This window comes from Pleurodeles waltl, chromosome 3_1 (genome assembly GCF_031143425.1).
Source record: "Pleurodeles waltl isolate 20211129_DDA chromosome 3_1, aPleWal1.hap1.20221129, whole genome shotgun sequence".
Lineage (NCBI taxonomy): Eukaryota > Metazoa > Chordata > Amphibia > Caudata > Salamandridae > Pleurodeles > Pleurodeles waltl.
Window position 1 is genome coordinate 1,831,520,017 of NC_090440.1, and position 17,252 is coordinate 1,831,537,268.

The 17,252-nt window shown below is 46.4% G+C and overlaps 1 protein-coding gene across 3 annotated transcripts in view; it reads left to right on the forward strand.

The window, feature by feature from the left end:
* The window catches only part of PMS1 (PMS1 homolog 1, mismatch repair system component), a 668,051-nt gene that overhangs the window by 25,824 nt on the left and 624,975 nt on the right, over nt 1-17,252 (forward strand). The window lies entirely within an intron of this gene.

Here is a 17,252-nt window from a genome sequence, read left to right on the forward strand (position 1 = left end):
CCATTAATTTGTATACGCCATGAGGGTGTTCTGGTAGTGGGCCTTAATCAAGGCCATGCCTCTACTGAACTGCAGTGCTTATAATTAAAGGGGAGAGCTCATGGCCTCAGCAGCGGAGTATTTGATTAACAACTAATTTTATATACCCCCGTATTTTCACACATTCTCATGTTTCCTGTGGCAGATTACCAAATAACTAGACAAAGGGGAATAATAATCACATTTTGAGAATGCTAAGCTTAGTTGGCACGTTCAGCCAATTTTCTATTTCTCCCCGCATTTCTGTTCTATTCTTTTTTCCAGTGGGAACCTTCATTAAAACTTTTATGAAATATGATAAAGTGAAAGTGCTTCCTGCCACCGATAGTTATTAATTGGGAGTTTAGGTTCGATCTACCGTTAGGCGCCATTGAGTTGTTGCAAGTAACACAGCACATGCTTCTGATAATTGTGCAATGTTTTAAGGTTCTTGGTGGGGACAGCTTATGTGTTTGTGTCTGAATTTTAGAAATCCTATCTAGGGATCTCTAATGCGAGATATAGCTAAAGCTTGAAACACCTTGGATTCATAGCGTTTTTTTTTTTGTGGGAAGCGGAAGTCTCACATTGGCTATTATCTTTCCCCAAAAGAAAATGAATAGATTATAATGACAACCTTCTGCCAGTGCCACCATGCTAACTTTTCTTAAGAGAGGAAGTGTGCACACCTAGAGAGGAGAATGATTGCACATAAAAGTTGCAGGAATATTCACAAAGGGCATCCAAAGTAAAAAATATGGAGCTAACCTTAGAGGGGGAAAAAAGCATTTGATAAAAAAAAAAGAAAAAAAAAAAAAAAGAAAAACCCAGATGCAAAAACAGAACAATGAAAACATCAGAAAACAATATTGTCCATTAAGCCCTTCGCTGCCAGGCCTTTTCCCCCTCGTGCTAGGCCTTTTCCCCCTCAGGTTCTAGGCCTTTTTTTTTTATATTTGGGGCAGTTCGCGCTTAGGCCATCATAACGTTTTGTCCACATAAGCTACCCACGCCAAATTTATGTCCTTTTTTTCCCCAACATCCTAGTGTTCTAGAGGTACCCAGAGTTTGTGGGTTCCCCTGGAGGAGACCAAAAAAATTAGCCAAAATACAGTGAAAATTTCATTTAAAAAAAATGGGGGAAAAAAGGACTGCAGAAGAAAGCTTGTGTTTTTTCCCTGAAAATGACATAAACAAATGGTTTGAGGATCTAAAATCACCATCTTTCCAGATTTCAGGAAACAGGCAGACTTTAATCAGAAAAACAAATTTTTGAACACAATTTCGGCATTATACTGGGACATAACCCATTTTTTCAATTTTTTGTGCTTTCAGCCTCCTTCCAGTTAGTGCCAGAAATGGGTGTCAAACCAATACTGGTTCCCGGACAGCTAAACATTTCTGAAAAGTAGACAACATTCTGAATTCGGCAAGGGGTCATTTGTGTAGATCCTTTAAGGTTTTCCTACACAAAGTAACAGCTAAAATAAAAAAAATATTGAAATTGAGGTGAAAAAAGAAGCCATTTATGCCCATGTTTTCTTCTATAACTTTTTCCAGCTATGGCAGATTTTTGGAAGCAATATACAGTTACGTCTGCAGGACTCTTCTGGTTGTGGGGATAGATAGGGCTCGTAGGTTCATCAAGAACCCTAGGTACCCAGAGCCACTAAATGAGCTGCACCTTGCATTGGGTTTTCATTGTATACTGGGTATACAGCAATTCATTTGGTGAAATATTAAGAGTGAAAAATAGGTATCAAGGAAACCTTTGCATTTCAAAAACGGGCAAAAGAAAAGGTGTTGAGAAGTGGTGGTTATTTGAACTTCTCTGAATTACGGGGTCCCCATGCTAGCATGTGAATTACAGGATATTTCTCAAATAGTCGTATTTTTTACCATGTCTTTCATTTTGAAGGAAAAAATGTAGAGAAAGACTAGGGGCAAAAACACTTGTTCTTCTATTTTGTGTTCCCCCAAGTCTCCTGATAAAAATGGTACCTCACTTGTGTGTGTAGGCATAATGCCCGTACCAGGAAACGCAACATGGACACATCACATTTTTGCATTGAAATCTGACGTGCTTTTTTGGAAAGTGCCTAGCTGTGGATTTTGGCCTCTAGCTCAGCCGACATCCAGGGAAACCTAGAAAACCTATACTTTTTAAAAACTAGACACCTAGGGGGATTCAGAATGGGGCGACTAGTTGGGCTCTCACCAGGTTCTGTTACCCAGAATCCTTTGCAAACCGCAAAATTTGGCAAAAAACCTTTCCCTCAGATTTTGGTGACAGAAAGTTCTGGAACCTGAGAGGAGCCATGAAGTTCCTTTCACCCAGCATTCCCCCAAGTCTCCTGATAAAAATGGTACCTCACTTGTGTGGGTAGACCTAGTGCCCGCCATAGGAAATGCCCCAAAACACAACATGGACACGTCAAATTTCCCCCCAAAAAACGGACCTGTTTTTTGCAAAGTGCCTAGCTGGGATTTTGGCCTCTAGCTCAGCCGGCACCTAGTGAAACTCACCAAACCTGTGCATTTACCGAAAACTTGACACCTAGGGGAATTCACAAGGGAGTGACTTGTGGGGCTTTCACCAGGTTCTGTTACCCAGAATCCATTGCAAACCCCCAGGTCTCCCGATAAAAATGGTACCTAACTTGTGTGGGTAGGCCTAGTGCCCGCAACAGGAAATGTCTCAAAACACTATGTGGACACATCAAAGTTATCAAATACAAAACTACCTGTTTTTGCTGGGGGCTAGGGTGAGCAATGGAACCTTCATTTTTGGTCCTGGGCTCAGCAGCCATCTAGGGATCCCTACCAAACCCAGACATTTCTGAAAACTAGACACCTGAGGGAGTCCAAGGAGGTGTGACTTGCGTACTCAGCAAACCTCAAATTTAGATAAAAAATCTTATTTTTTCCCACATTTCTGTGTGGGATCATCGCACCGGCACGAATTCCCTTCCACCCAATGTTCCCCTCAGTCTCCCGATAAAAATGATATCTCACTTGTGTAGGTGGGTCAAGTGCCTGTGACAGGGAAGAGCCAAAAACATGTCGAAATTGAGGGGGACCCAGAGCAGGTCCAAAAAGGCAATTTGAAAAAAAAAATGTTTTAAGGCTGACAAGTGGGGCAGAATTTTTATCGATATAGATGCGACAGTGCTGGGTGGTAGGGATTTTATGGATTCCTGCAGATTCCGGAAGGTTCCATCACACAAATGTGGGAAAAACGTGTGATTTCCAGCAAAGTTGGAGGTTTGCAGGGCATTGCGTGTAAGAAAATGGGCAGGGTGCATGTAAAGCACACCACCCTGGACTCCCCCAGTTGTTTAGTTTTCAGACATGTCTAGGTCTCGTATATATTTTTAGATGGCAGCGTCCCAGAGTCCAAAAAGTGCAGCCCTCACCATTCCAAGTGGGACGACAAGCTCTCATGGGCAAAACCAAAACCCCAAATAATCAAATGTCCTCTTACGTGCAGTAGGATTAAATCTTTTAGCATGCGGGGGGAGAGCTGAAAGACGGTTACTCCCTTCAGTTGGGGTGACAGCATAATCATGCCCATACTGGTTGGTAGCCACCACCCCACTATTTTTTTAATTCCCTGGCATCTAGTAGGCTTTCTACCCCCCCCCCCACCCACCACCTGGGAGTGGATCTGGGGTAATTTCCCCATCTGCCCACCGGTGGGCAGAACAACTTTGTCCCCATTTATTTGGGGTGGGGGTATGGCCATATCCCTAACCTCTTCTTTTTTTTTTTTTTTTTTAAATCTTCCCTGGTCTCTTGTGGGCTTTCTGCCCACCTCGGGGGCAGATGGGCCTTACAAAAATAGGCCTATCTGCCCTCAAGGGGGGTAGAAATGGCCAACAGTAATGGGCCCCATGGGGAGCAGCCCTTGCCCAAGGGGCTGCCCCCCTCCCCCAAACAAACACACACACACCAATCCCTGGTGCCTAATTAGTTTCTGCCCCCAATGGGGGCAGAAATGGCCTAAAATAAATTTTCCCATCAGGGGTGCGACCCTTGCCTAAGGGGTCGCTCCCCATCTGTAAAAAAAATAAAAAATAAACATCCCTGGTGCCTTGTGGTATCTGCCCCCCTAATTAAAATGGGCCCATCTGCCCCCAAGGGGGGGCAGAAGTGACCTAAAGTAAATTTACCCCTTAGGTAAGGGTCGCTCCCCCTGCGTGAAACTGGTGTAATAAAATAAAATCCTTGGTGTCTTGTGGTTTCTGCTCCCCTTAGGGGCAGTTTGGCCTAAAAAGAATTTGCCCCCCCCAGGGGAGTGACCCTTGCTAAGGGGTCGCTCATATGAAAAAAATAAAAATCCCTGGTGCCTAGTGGCTTCGGCATCCCTCCCCCACCTCCCCGCGGGGGGCAGATCGGCCTAATTAAATATTGTCCCCCAGGGGAGCGACCCTTGTTCAAGGTGTCGCTTCCCCTTTATTGATGATGTAAAAAAAAATAGATCCCCACCTCCAAACATGTATGGATGCATTTTTTACAAATTACATTTTAACATCTACACCTGAGACTAGAACTTTGGCCATGACAGATATTTCCTATGATCTGTAATGGTACCTGCTGCAACATATGTACCAACAAAGTGCTGTCACTCTGCATGCTAGTCTGTATGTAAAACAACAATTTGAAGATTGCCTCACGGGAGATTTGTAGTTAATCACACACTGAGTGCCACATTAAACACACTTTGATGCATCAAAACACAGTAAGACAGTTGACAGCAAGACAGTTGACTGCTGTGTTGATTTGTTGTGAGTTGGATATATGCCCCTATGTCTATCCTTTCCTTTCATGTCTCCGTGCTGCTCCCACCCCCGATCAGAAGAAATGCTTTGCATTTCCCTTCCGTTCGTGCTGGAAGCTTGCACTCTGACGTCATCAGACGTCACTGGGGGGGGTGGGGGGGGTGGTGCTAGTGAAAAGCGATTTCCCCTTCCATCCCTGCCCGTGGGAGGGGGGTATGAGGCCCTCGGGGGAGGGTAGGGGGGTAGAGCTAGTGTTTGATCCAAGGACCGGGTGCAGGACGTAATAGTTACATCCTGGGCACCCGAGCAGTGTGTACTACCTAGTATCTCAAATACAAAATGCTGCACACTGGTATACGGAGGAGAAGTGGGAGAGGTCACTCCTAGCTGATGAAAGCAAGATAAATACATTACCACACTTGTTACACTCTGGCAGCAGGAACATGGATGGAACCCCCCCCCCCGCTTCATCACGCTTACGGCAATCTGTGGGAATGCACAGTGAAAGTGATGTTGAGGAGAGCACCATTTGCTAGAGAACTCCCCTTCTGGATTTACCTGCATTCCGTATCCTGCTGGATGCTGTTGATACAACGCCGTGGAGGGAGGGAGGGGGGGTGCGAAACACTAGGAAACCTTTACCCCGCAGATACTTTCATCTCACTGGTGGATATGGTGTCTTGTAATGCAAGGGTTAAAATGGCCCGCTTTAATTATTTACATTGTGCCTATGTCAAGCCATTATTGCTCCACAAAATGGACCCCTTGAAATCGGAAGGGTGCCACAGATGCCCAGAGAGAACAGTGACCTATCTACATCTGGCATGGTGTTGTCCACAGGTTAAGATATACTGGGAAGTAGTGAAAAAATTACCTAGAGGAATCAATGGGGATCTACATAGAATGTGATCCTAGTGCTGGACTCCTTGGAGATATAACATTTCAAAAACTAAAAAGATGGAGTATAATCAAACATTGAGTGACGTAATAGACGTAATAGAGGAGGAGAATTAGGAAAAGGGGAGGGCGCATCATTCAGGACTAAAGCAACGACTGTAGAATTATATATATATGATATTGGAAATTATATGTGTTGCTTAATGACCTAGATAATAGTTGTATATGTTACATGATTGTCTGTAGCAATTATCTTGTTTGTTAAATTGTTGATATATGTACTTTAAGCACCATAAGCTAATAAAAACAGATTCTATTAAAAAAACAACACTCAATGGGCACCTAGAAGTGACCACATTTTCCACCCTCCAAAAACATGTGTTCAGGTGTATGTGAAAATGACATGCCACACTCGTGCATGACGTGGGGTAAAGTGACCATGTGCTCGTGATGAAGCAGAGAAGTAGCATCCCCCCACAAGTTATTCTTAGTCTCCTAGGTCAGGTACACAGGCCCCTTGGGGATCCCATGGCTGCTGACCGCTCTTCTATCAAGACAATCTGATAACCATGGTTGTGAAATACATGAGAAATCATTATTTAGGTGTCCTCTGATAGGTATGCCTAAGTTGTACTGAATTTATACCATTGAAAAATGTATACATTACATGAAATCCTAAAGTGTACAGTTATAACAGAGTACCTAAGTGTAAATCATATTGGTTGGTTGCTGCCCTGGGCAGCACTAAACTCCCACCATCCAGAAATTGACCTTATTAAAAAAAACAAAAAAAAAACTATGCTAGTGACTTCACTGAAGAGCGCCATGGTCAGTCTGACCTACCCGGTCGTCCAAGCTCCCCGTATTGATTCGGAGTTAGGACATGCCAGCATTGGTCCCCCATGTATGAGGGTACTAGTAAATCAATGGACACAAAAAACAGACCATAAATAAATGTGAACAATAAGGTGGCTGCCATTTTAGAGTGTTGTCCCATCAGGGAGGAAAACTGAAAAAGTACTCAGAATAGGTAGATTTTCAAGAGGAAAGTGGCAGCCATCTTTGAATATATCTTCCCTCAGCCTGTTGGTTTGGCAAAATCTGTATCTGTGATAAGGGAATGCATCTACAAATCTTGTGATATAATTGTTGTAATTCGTGCCTATAAAACACACAAGGAAAATTAAACTAAAAATATAAATAATAATAAGTGGGGTGCAGTGAACTCAATCACATACTTCCTAATCAGTTTGTAGGATGCAATTATGGTCATAGTATCTAGTTAAGGTAATTCAGCTCATCCTCTGTTCTGTGCTAAACTGCAGAGAAGGAGATACTCATTCCTATTCCATGCTCTAGAATTCTGACCACGGTATCATCATTTAACCTATGGATTTGGGTCTGTAACCTAAAGACCCTCCCCTGTTCCTTCTCAAACAATTTTTTTGATACCATATGGGAGTCCATTCCATTTCTATGATCATCCATTTGAGATCATTAGGAGAGTGCTGCTGTTCTACAAAGTGGGCACAGAGTTTGGTGGTAGTGCAGTGACATCTGATTGTGCTGCAATGCTTATTGTTGCGTGCTTTAATAATTCTTGTGGTCATTCCTAAATGGACACTTGATCAAATATACACAGTTGTTTGTGGAGCAGTTTATAGAGATGCCAGGACCCTGTTTTTCCTAATTCCACTGATGTTGTGTTCAAAGCTAAGGGGCAAATATTACAATGCCCACAAGGATGGTGGCCTCACACCGGAGGTAGATTTCTGCTTGTGACCTTAGTAGGGTTATTGTTAGATGTTGTGTTCCTTGGACTTGTGTGGACCAATACGTCTTTAATGTTCTTGGTTCTTTTGAAAGCAAATAAAGGCCAGCCTAAGGTCTCACCAATACTCGTCAAAATATCTCAGCTCTTGTTTATGATCTTCTTTACTTGGTTTGAGAGGGATGTGTAAGTAATAACACATGTTAATCTGGTTTGTTCAGGTTTAGGGAAGGTCATCAGTAATGATTCTCTCTGGGTACTCCTTGCTCTTTTTCTGGCTGAATTGATTCATGTGGTGGATAATGTTGGGTCTGCAGCTTCAGACTCAAGTTGTCTGCATGTGTGTCAAAATCAGTTGTCTCACTGCAACTGTGTCTGAGCCTCAAAAACTGCTTATAAGGTAGATTCATCCAGAAGGCACGAGGATAGTGACTATCAAAAAGGAGTAAACTGTTCCTGTCTGTAGTCTTCTGAAAGGCAGATGAATAGTGAGTTCCTTCTCTTAAAATCTGGAGGTCCAAAAAGGAGACCTCTCTGTTGGAAACCATAGCAGTAAATTGAAGATGTTGATCTAGACCATTAATCCAAGCAATGAAATCAGGTTTTGTGATTGCCTCTCCAGATTATCGATATATCGTCAATATATCTACGCCACAACTTGATGTTAGTGACGAATGGACTACCAGGGCCGAGAATGTGCTGTTTCTCAAAGGCATACATTGACAAACAGGCTAAACTTGGGGCAAAAGAACTGCCCTCGATGTGCCTCATATTTGGCGGTATAATTGGTTCTCAAATTCAAAGAAGTTCTCTTTAAGGGCTAGCGTCGCACAGTCTACCACTACATGTGTGGGTATTATAATTACATGTGTCTAGAAGAAGCATATATTCCACCACAGGCAGCGTAGCATCCTGAGGTATACTGGTGTATAGAGCTTCAACATCTAGACAAATGAATACATCTGTCAATCCCTGTGAATTAATGTGATCTAAAAGGGTCAACACATCCTTGGTGTCTTTCAAGAAGGTTGGAGTGTGTCACACAATTGGTTGCAGAAAGTGATTGCAAAATTTAGATGGAGATTCCAAGACAGATCCAATCCCTGACACTATAGGCTGGCCTGGTGGAGGTATCTTCCCTTTGTGAATCTCAGGTAAGCAGTAGAAATAGGGTGTATGGGGTTCCTTACTATTCATGATTTCAGTCTCTTAATGTGAAATCCACCCTGCCTATTCTGCTTCTTCTGTCAACGTCTGAATAGCCAGTTGAAGACGCCGGGTAGGATCCTTTTGGATCAGTTCTTAGAAAGATGTATCACTCAAAAGTCTTAGACATTCTTGTCAGTATGTCTCTGTGTCTTGGACCACTATGGCTCCCCCTCTGTTTACTGGTTTGATAATAATGTTGTTATCATCTGGCAATAAGGTCAGGGCCCTCCTCTCCGTCTTGGATAGATTCTGGAATGGGTGCTACGATTGAAGGTTCTGGATGTCACTACTGACTGCCTTCTCAAATGTGAGGACCTCAATAGGTACCATGCTTGAAGCTGGTGTAAAAGTTGAGGCGTTCCGTAGTACTGTCTCCCCAGTCCTTGACGTAGTTGGTTGGTCTTTGAAAAAGTAGTGTAATCAAATCTTCCTAAATAGAGCTGCCAACTCAGAATTCAGCTTGTAGAGGTCCTCTTTGGGTGTAGAGACAAAACTCAATCCTTTATTTAGCACCTTTTGTTCAGTGGGGGTTAAAGGTCTCTCGGAAAGATTCACTATTAGATCTTCTTCTGTGATGCTCTGCCTCGGCTCCTCATCACCATCTGTGGTTTCTATGGTTCTCATTGCAAATGAAATGTTTGCCTCTTCCTCTGTTTCTGACTCTTCCTCTGCCCTGGCCTTTTCCTAAAGAAAGGATTGTAAGGCATCGGAGGACGGGGTTCATAATAAGGATAGGGCGTTGTTGCTACATCGGTGGTTGGGGATATGTGAATGGAGCCATGGGGGTAACGTTGATTTGGATTCTTCCTTTATTCTTCATCACTGCTCCAGCCATCCGAGCTAGAACTGTAGTTGTGATTGAGTGGTTTTCCTGGTGGGCCCATAGGCTCGTCTGAAGACTCCTATGCCGTCTTGTGTTGATAATCATGTTTGTTATAAGGGAATACCTTCTCTCCGCTAAATTTTTACATTTCTTTTTGTAACTTAGTGATCTTTCGTGTTAGGGATCCCATGGTCTCATCCAACTCTGAGTTCATTTCGGCCAGCCTTATCTTGAATTGGGTGGCTTGTATTGTGGTTTGGATGGTGGTCTCAGCCAAGGTGATCTGGACGGTGATTGCGTCTGCCAGTCTCTTGGAAGTGATGATAATCGGCACCAGCCAGTCCCTGGTGCACTTCCAAGCTATCTGTGCCCAGTCCTTTCTAAATTGTAAATCCTGGAGACAAACACAAGGCATATGTGTCACAAGAAGCACATTCGGTGCTATATTGGCCCGTAAATATTCTGTCATAATAGTACCATGTAAGATAGTCTTGATCAGTTCTTTCTTCAGAGAAGACAACTTGTCCCAATCCTCTTTCAAACTACCAGAAGCCCCACTATTCTCCTCCTTAAGTATGGAGGGGATGAGGGCGTGGCTAAGATGGTGGCCGGAGCGGACGTATAGTTCGAGCTCCACTTGCGGTCCAAAACTAATCTGTATAAATCTCCGTCCCTAAGGCCTATTAATCACCTATCTTGAAACTGCGGGACTCCCGAGAGGCAGAAGCTGCTGCCGGCATCGCATCCGACGCTCGCGAGGGACCTGATCGAGGTGCACCGGATCCTTGTTGGGCCCAAGTGCGGAATGGAGATAGCGTGGCCTCTCCCCGGTCTGAGGCCGCAACTGCAGCAGAGACCCCCGAGCACACTGACGCTCAGCGGCCAGTGTGACAAGGTGAGAGCAGCGACATGCCCGGGTCTGAGCAGGATCCCCCTCGGGAGACCAGTTGCAGGCGGAGGAAGACTCCGCACGCCGACACAGTGAGGTCCGCGTGAGCGCATGAGACCGAAGCGCTCGATTCGGAGAAGAGCTGGATAGGGTCGGCGTGGCCCCCCCTTGTTTGAGGTCGCGAGCGGCAGCCGGGGAGGACAGAGGAGGCGAGGGAAGAGAAGAGACACAGCCGGGATAGAATCAGACCCTCCCACCTGGGAAACCAGATGAAGGCAGAGGAGGTCCCAGCGAGCCAGCACGGAGAGGCCCGCATGGGCACCTGAAATCTGACCACATGCTCTAGAGGGAGAACAGATTAGTGACTCCACCAGCGGATTGCCCTACGGGTGCCTCCCCTTCAGACAGCGGCTTCGGTAAAAATGTCAACGAAGGAATAAAAGATCCCCAACCGTCCCGAGGGAGACAAGCTGGCAATCAGGACCAATTACAGGGCAACAAAACAAATCGGGACATCCCCAAGCAAGTGGGCCTCTATATCTGACGGTACGGGAAGGCAGAGATCTCCCCCCCCCCGCCCCTCTTGCTTCCCCTGTGACTTAATGATCGCTGCCCCGCGGGGAGAGACCCTGATTCTACTCCTGCCCCTGCTGACATCTCTATCGACTCCGGATGGCCTGGATAGGAGGGATCAGTGACCCCAGCTCCTGAGAGGGTGGTAAACCCCGGACCGCACAACGGCACATAGGAACGCCGGGCACATTGTAGACTGGCCCCAGCAATAACAATCCGGTGTTGAGAGAGGCATGATAACCCCCCCAGGCCATCGCCGACTAATAACTTTGATATACTCACCCTCATCCTTCTTCGGAGAAGCGGCGTGGGTGACAAGCACGTGGGGAGCTTGAGGAGAGAGAGGGGTGCAAAAAGGAAGACGCTACCAAGACAAATTAAGAGTAAAATACCTGGGGAGAACCCTGAGCTCGGCCGCAAACTTGGAGCGAACTGTAATATATGACAGGAACCAGCCAGCGGACTCATTATTTGGTGGTCAGGTCAACTGAGTCACGCGCAAGCATGGTAAAACCAAAGCCACTCAGAACACACCCCAACTCAGCAGCTGGGACCCCACTGTCAGAGGGGGAAACAGGAACACAAGTAGACGCCCTACACAGGATGTCCGAAACCTTGGCTACCCACTCAGCACAATTTGACAAGGTACTACAGGCGGTACTGGACACTAAGACTTAATTAGAAAGGAAAATAGACTGGAAGTCAATTTACTCATAGCGGACCATCGCAAACTAGCGGATAGAGTCACTATCACTGAATCAACACTCGAAACGACCCAACCTTATATTTCTGAAATTAAAGCTCAAATTAGACCCATGGAAACTGAAATAGCACTACTACAACGCCGAGCTAAGGACACAGAAGGACGCTCACGCAGGAAAAATGTCAGGTTCTTGGGAATACCTGAACGAGCGGAGTTCCCCAACGCGGAACTCTTCCTGGAGCGATGGCTGAAGGATACAGTACTATCTCAAAACGCACCACCATTGCTGTTAGTAGAACAAGCCCACCGGATCCGGGGGGGGGGGGGCGGAGGAATGAAACACATGGGATTCGGCAATGTATTTATGCGATGGGTAACAACTCTATACACAAGCCCGAAAGCTAGAGTGAAGATAGGCGGGATTATATCAGAGAATTTTGAGATAGGCAGGGGCACTAGACAGGGATGCCCCCTATCACCACTCCTGTTCGCACTGGCAATTGAACCACTCAATGCACAACTGCAATCCGTGGCTCCGCATTGGGGTATTCTGGATGGAAATGAACACAGAATCATCTCCCTGTATGCGGACGATGCACTAATATACTTACATGATCGTTCTGAATCATTATTAGACTTACTACGACTACTAGATGCATTCGGGGACGTATCAGGTCTACGAGTAAGCTGGTCAAAGTCATGGCTATTCCCAATGAGACCGCTCCCGGACCCACCAAGAGATGCACTTACCGCACACAGTTTACAGTGGTGCCACACCACTTTCAAATATTTAGGGGTGCAAATATACCACAACGAACTGGATCTTAGAGAGGGGAACCTAGGTCGGACGATCAGGTCCATTAGAGGATCGTTGCCCTTCTGGTGTTCACTTCCACTCTCACCCTTAGGGAGAGTAGTAATAGCTAAAATGATCATACTCCCTTGAGTCTTGTATTATTTCTCAGCCTTGCCGCTAAAGCTTCCCCAACACTTCTTTGCACTCTTAACTATCCTGCTAACAGACCTGATGTGGGGTGGGGGACGTCATAGAATAGACCTACTTGCCTCTAGACAGGGGGGGTGGGGGCACCGCAGTTTGAACTGCATTATGCGACGGCACAAATACACTGGATATTGAACTGGATTGGCAACCCCCATGACTTGGAGGAACAAAGGGTGCATACCTCGTTGGGACACTCGGATATATTAAGATGGCTTATCGGCCGAGAAAACCCAGCGTCCCACAGTAATATTCTAACAGAAGTGGCGGAATGGGTGTGACGCCGGTACGTGATGGGGAAGAAACAGACCCCGCCGTCCTCGCCCGGGATCCCATTGATCGCCACCTCCGGAATATACAGAATAAAAGGGCAGTTCAAATTAACCGATTGGGTCATAAAGGGTATACACACCATTGGAGATCTATTCGGGGAAGGACAATTTTTATCATATGAGACATTGGCGGGAACATTAGATTTGGGCCGAGGTGAATTTCTAGCACACAGAGCGCTGCAACAAGTGGTGCGAAATACATGGAGGAACGGCAGTAATGAACCGCACACATCAACGGTTCTGCATGAATTATTGCTAGGCGTAGGCGACCAAACTGATATATCCTGGATATATAGGACACTACAAGACTACCCGGAGGAGGCCCAGACACAAGCAAAGGCCAGATGGGAGGCGGCTTTGCTCTCACCACTGCCCATGCAATCCTGGAACAAGGCGCTCGCGACCACCCGAGAGGTGTCGCAAAATGCTCGTTTTCAAAACACACAATTTAATTACCTACACCAAACACATCTCACTCCGGCTAGGTTAAAACGCATGTTCCCACATTCCACCTCAGACTGCCCGAGATGCGGGGTCCTGGAAGCTGACTTTCTCCATATGACATGGAGTTGCTCATCAGTATTCCGTGCATGGCAGGAGGTGACGACACAAACTGCTACCTGGACGTGATTACCCTTACTCCCAACCCCGGAATCCTGCCTGCTAGGGGTGCGTACGCGACGGGGGAAAGATAAGCAGATACACAGATGCGCAGACCTTGCATTTGTCCTGCTCAAGCGCCTTATAGCGATCCAATGTAAATCGCCCAGTACCCCAGACATACATCGTTGGACACTGGAGTTACTGCATTGGGCTAGGTCAGAGGCACAGGTACTACGCACGATACACGAACGTGGGGTGGTGATTATGGGGGTGGACATGTGGAACTCCCTCATAGAAGAGCTGGAACACAAATATGACACCCGTCCTCCTTGAACAGAAGCTATCTCAACAGGATGTATGTTCTCATTCCACCTCCCTCTTATTACTATGATCTTCTCAAGATGCGCAGAGCCTACCCCCATGTTTTCTCCCAGCTCCCTGCACCTCCTTTCCCCCGCTCCTCCTCCCTTTCTCCCCTCCTCCCCTACTCAGCTTCACCTTCCCCTTCCTCCTCCTATATTTCCCCCCTTCCATATACCCAAGACAAAAACTTCAGTTAATGGCGTGCAACTATTATTATTCTTTCTGATTAATCAATGTTATATTGTTATTTTTTCTTTTAAATGTTGATCAATAGATCTGTTGCTACACTGGGAAGACAATAGAGGAGTCATCTTTCTACCAGCAACTCCATGTGAGTGTACTGGTGGAGGCGATACCTGCGCCGGATGGATCCCGATCATCGCGGAGTGTGGATTCACCTCCCTCTCCTCTTCTGCAAGTGTTACCTTCTACTTTGAAGCCTGTGTCTTCGCCGTTGGTTAACTCTCTATCAAAGCCGCGTTTGGAGACCAGGCTGAGGTCGAGAAGGAGGGCCTTGCGACTTTTGGAAGAGCAAGAGTATCAAGAACAGTTGTTGGAGGAAGGCCAAAGGAGCCTTCAGTTGATTTTCAGGGCTTGGATTCTGCTAGTTGGTTGGATACGTCCCCTGAGTGGGAGCTTTTATCCCCTGGAGGTGAACTCCCGGCAGAAAAAACTACTTACCAAGGGGTGATAAGGAAGGCAGCAGAATATTTGGACTTAACACTTCCTGCATCGGAGTTGAAAACCAATATTTTGATTGAAGTTTTGCATCCATCATCTTCTTCTGAGCCTCTCCTCCCTTTCAATGATGCCCTCACAGAGCCCATATTGGAGATATGGAGGAAACCATTTACAACACCAGCGGTTTCTAAGACTGTAGCCAGAAGGTACAGGGTTGCTCCAGGTGAACTGCAGTTCCTGTCCCATTATCCAACACATGAGAGCTTGGTGGTGCAAGCTTCTTGTTCTCTGCGGAAGGCTCCAGGATTGTTCCCTACGACACCATCTGATGGGGAGTCAAAACGTAAGGAGCAGTCTGCTAAGAAGTGCTTCTCCTCAGGCAGCATGGCCTTAAAATCTCTGAATGCTACATGTGTGATGGGGAGATATATCTATGCCTTAATGGATACAGCAAAAGCAGTCATTCCAAAACTGCCACAGGATGTGCAGGGGTGCTCTAGTGAACTGTTGCAGGCAGTCAAGTGGCAGCAAAGCAGGTCATTCAATCAGATCTGGACACTGCAGACTCAGTTGCTAGGGCCATGGGCACTTCTGTTGTGACTAGGAGGCATGCTTGGCTCAGAGGTTCTGGTTTTTCCTCTGATGTTCATGCTACGTTGATGGACCTCCCTTTTGATGGTGTGAGACTGTTTGGGGCTAAGGCGGACTCAGCCTTTGAAAGATTCAAAGATAGCAGGGCTACTGCTTCGGCAGGTCTTGGGCCTGCTTCGGCAGGTCTTGGGCTCAATTCCCCTTGACCAGATAATTCTCGCCTTGGTGCCTAATCTAATTCATGGGTCCCACTCTGCAACTCTGGGCAATAGCTTGCTTAATCTCCACAACGGCCCCAACAGCGCTTGGATGCCTGGCTTCACCCTGGGGGTGCTCAGGAGTGGACGCCTCACAGGGAAAAAGCCAGGAGGGGTTCCATAGCGGTATGAGTACAGCGCCTTGAGACCCTAACGGGTGAGTAGTGCGCTATACAAGTGCTAATTTACATTTTACATTTTTACTGCAAAATCTTTGGGTCTTCAGGCTTCATCTTCTGCACCCTTCAGATCTTTCCAGAGATTCATAGGGCTTGGCCGTGGGTTGTCCTTTTGTGGAAAGCTACAATCCAATGTGCAGCAGCCTGCCAACCCTCTCTACAGGTTCTCTAGGGACCGTGGGAGAGTTAGGATGCGAGGAGCCACACAGCAGTCTTCCACTTCATCCTCATCTTCTGGGGGAGTCCAACCAGGAAAGCAGCCCTAGTTTTCACTCCTTTCACTTAGAGGGAAGGCTGTTACATTTTCTCCATGAGTGGGAGTTAATTACATCAGACTTTGGTGCTGAGCATAGTGGGAAAAGGTTAAGGCCTTCATTTTTGGGAGTTTCCTCCCCCCTTCCCTCCCCGTCATTCATTTTACACGGAAGAGCATCTCCTGTTGCTTCAGTAGGCAGTGCATGCCCTTTGTTAAAAGGTGCAGCGGAGTTGGTTCTGGAGCAGGAAAAGGGTCAGGGATGTTTTATCAAGGTATTTCCTGATTCCCAAGAAGGATGGTCGTTTGAGGCCTGTCCTGGATCTGAGGATTTTGAATTAGTTGCTCAAAGAGAATTTCTAAATTCTGACCCTATCACAGGTGCTTCTTGCGTTGAACAAGGAAGACTGGATGGTGTCTATCAACTTACAGGGTGCTTATTTTCATATCCCTATTCTGAAGTCGCACAGGAAGTATCTCTGGTTCATGGTAGGGTCGCAACACTACCAGTTTGCGGTCCTTCCTTTTGGTCTTACTTCCGCACCTCGAGTCTTCACGAAGGTGATGGCAGTGGTTGCAGTGGACCTCAGAAGGAAGGGAATATCTGTATTTCCTTACCTGGACGATTGGCTGATCAAAGCGGGGTCCCCAGAGCTCGTGCTGCATTATTTGCTGTTGACAAACCAGTTGTTGTTCAAGTTGGTCTTTATGGCAAATGTGCCCAAGTCTCACCTGGAGCCCTCTCAGCGCCTTCTGTTCATAGGTGCAGTACTGGACATGACATTGAATCAGGCCTACCCTCCTCCACAGAGGACTCAGGACATTCAGGTGATTATTCCAATGTTTTAAATGGGAACGGATGTTCCAGTCCTCAAGGTCCTACGTCTGCTCGGTCTGTTCGCTTCCTGCATTCCGTTGGTCACTCATGCACGTTGGCACATGAGGGCTCTCCAGTGGTGCATCCGCAAGCAGTGGTTTCAACATCAAGGGGATCTGAAGGAGTTAACTACGATCTCCAGAGACACTGCGGTGGATCTGCAATGGTTGATTATGGATGGCAACCTCTTTCAAGAAAGGCCGTTTTGTCTTCCACCTCCAGTGCCCACGGTCATAACAGATGCCTCCACTCTAGTGTGGGGAGCTCATCTGGGGGTTCTGGCGATCAAAGGCCTTTGGTCTCTAGTAGAACTGTTGTTTCACATCAGTCTGTTAGAACTGCCAGCAATACGTCTGGCTCTGAAGGCCTTCTTCCCGTTCTTTTGCGGTCTGTCAGTACAAGTCTTGACAGACAACACTACCGCGATGTGGTACATCAACAAACAGTGGGGA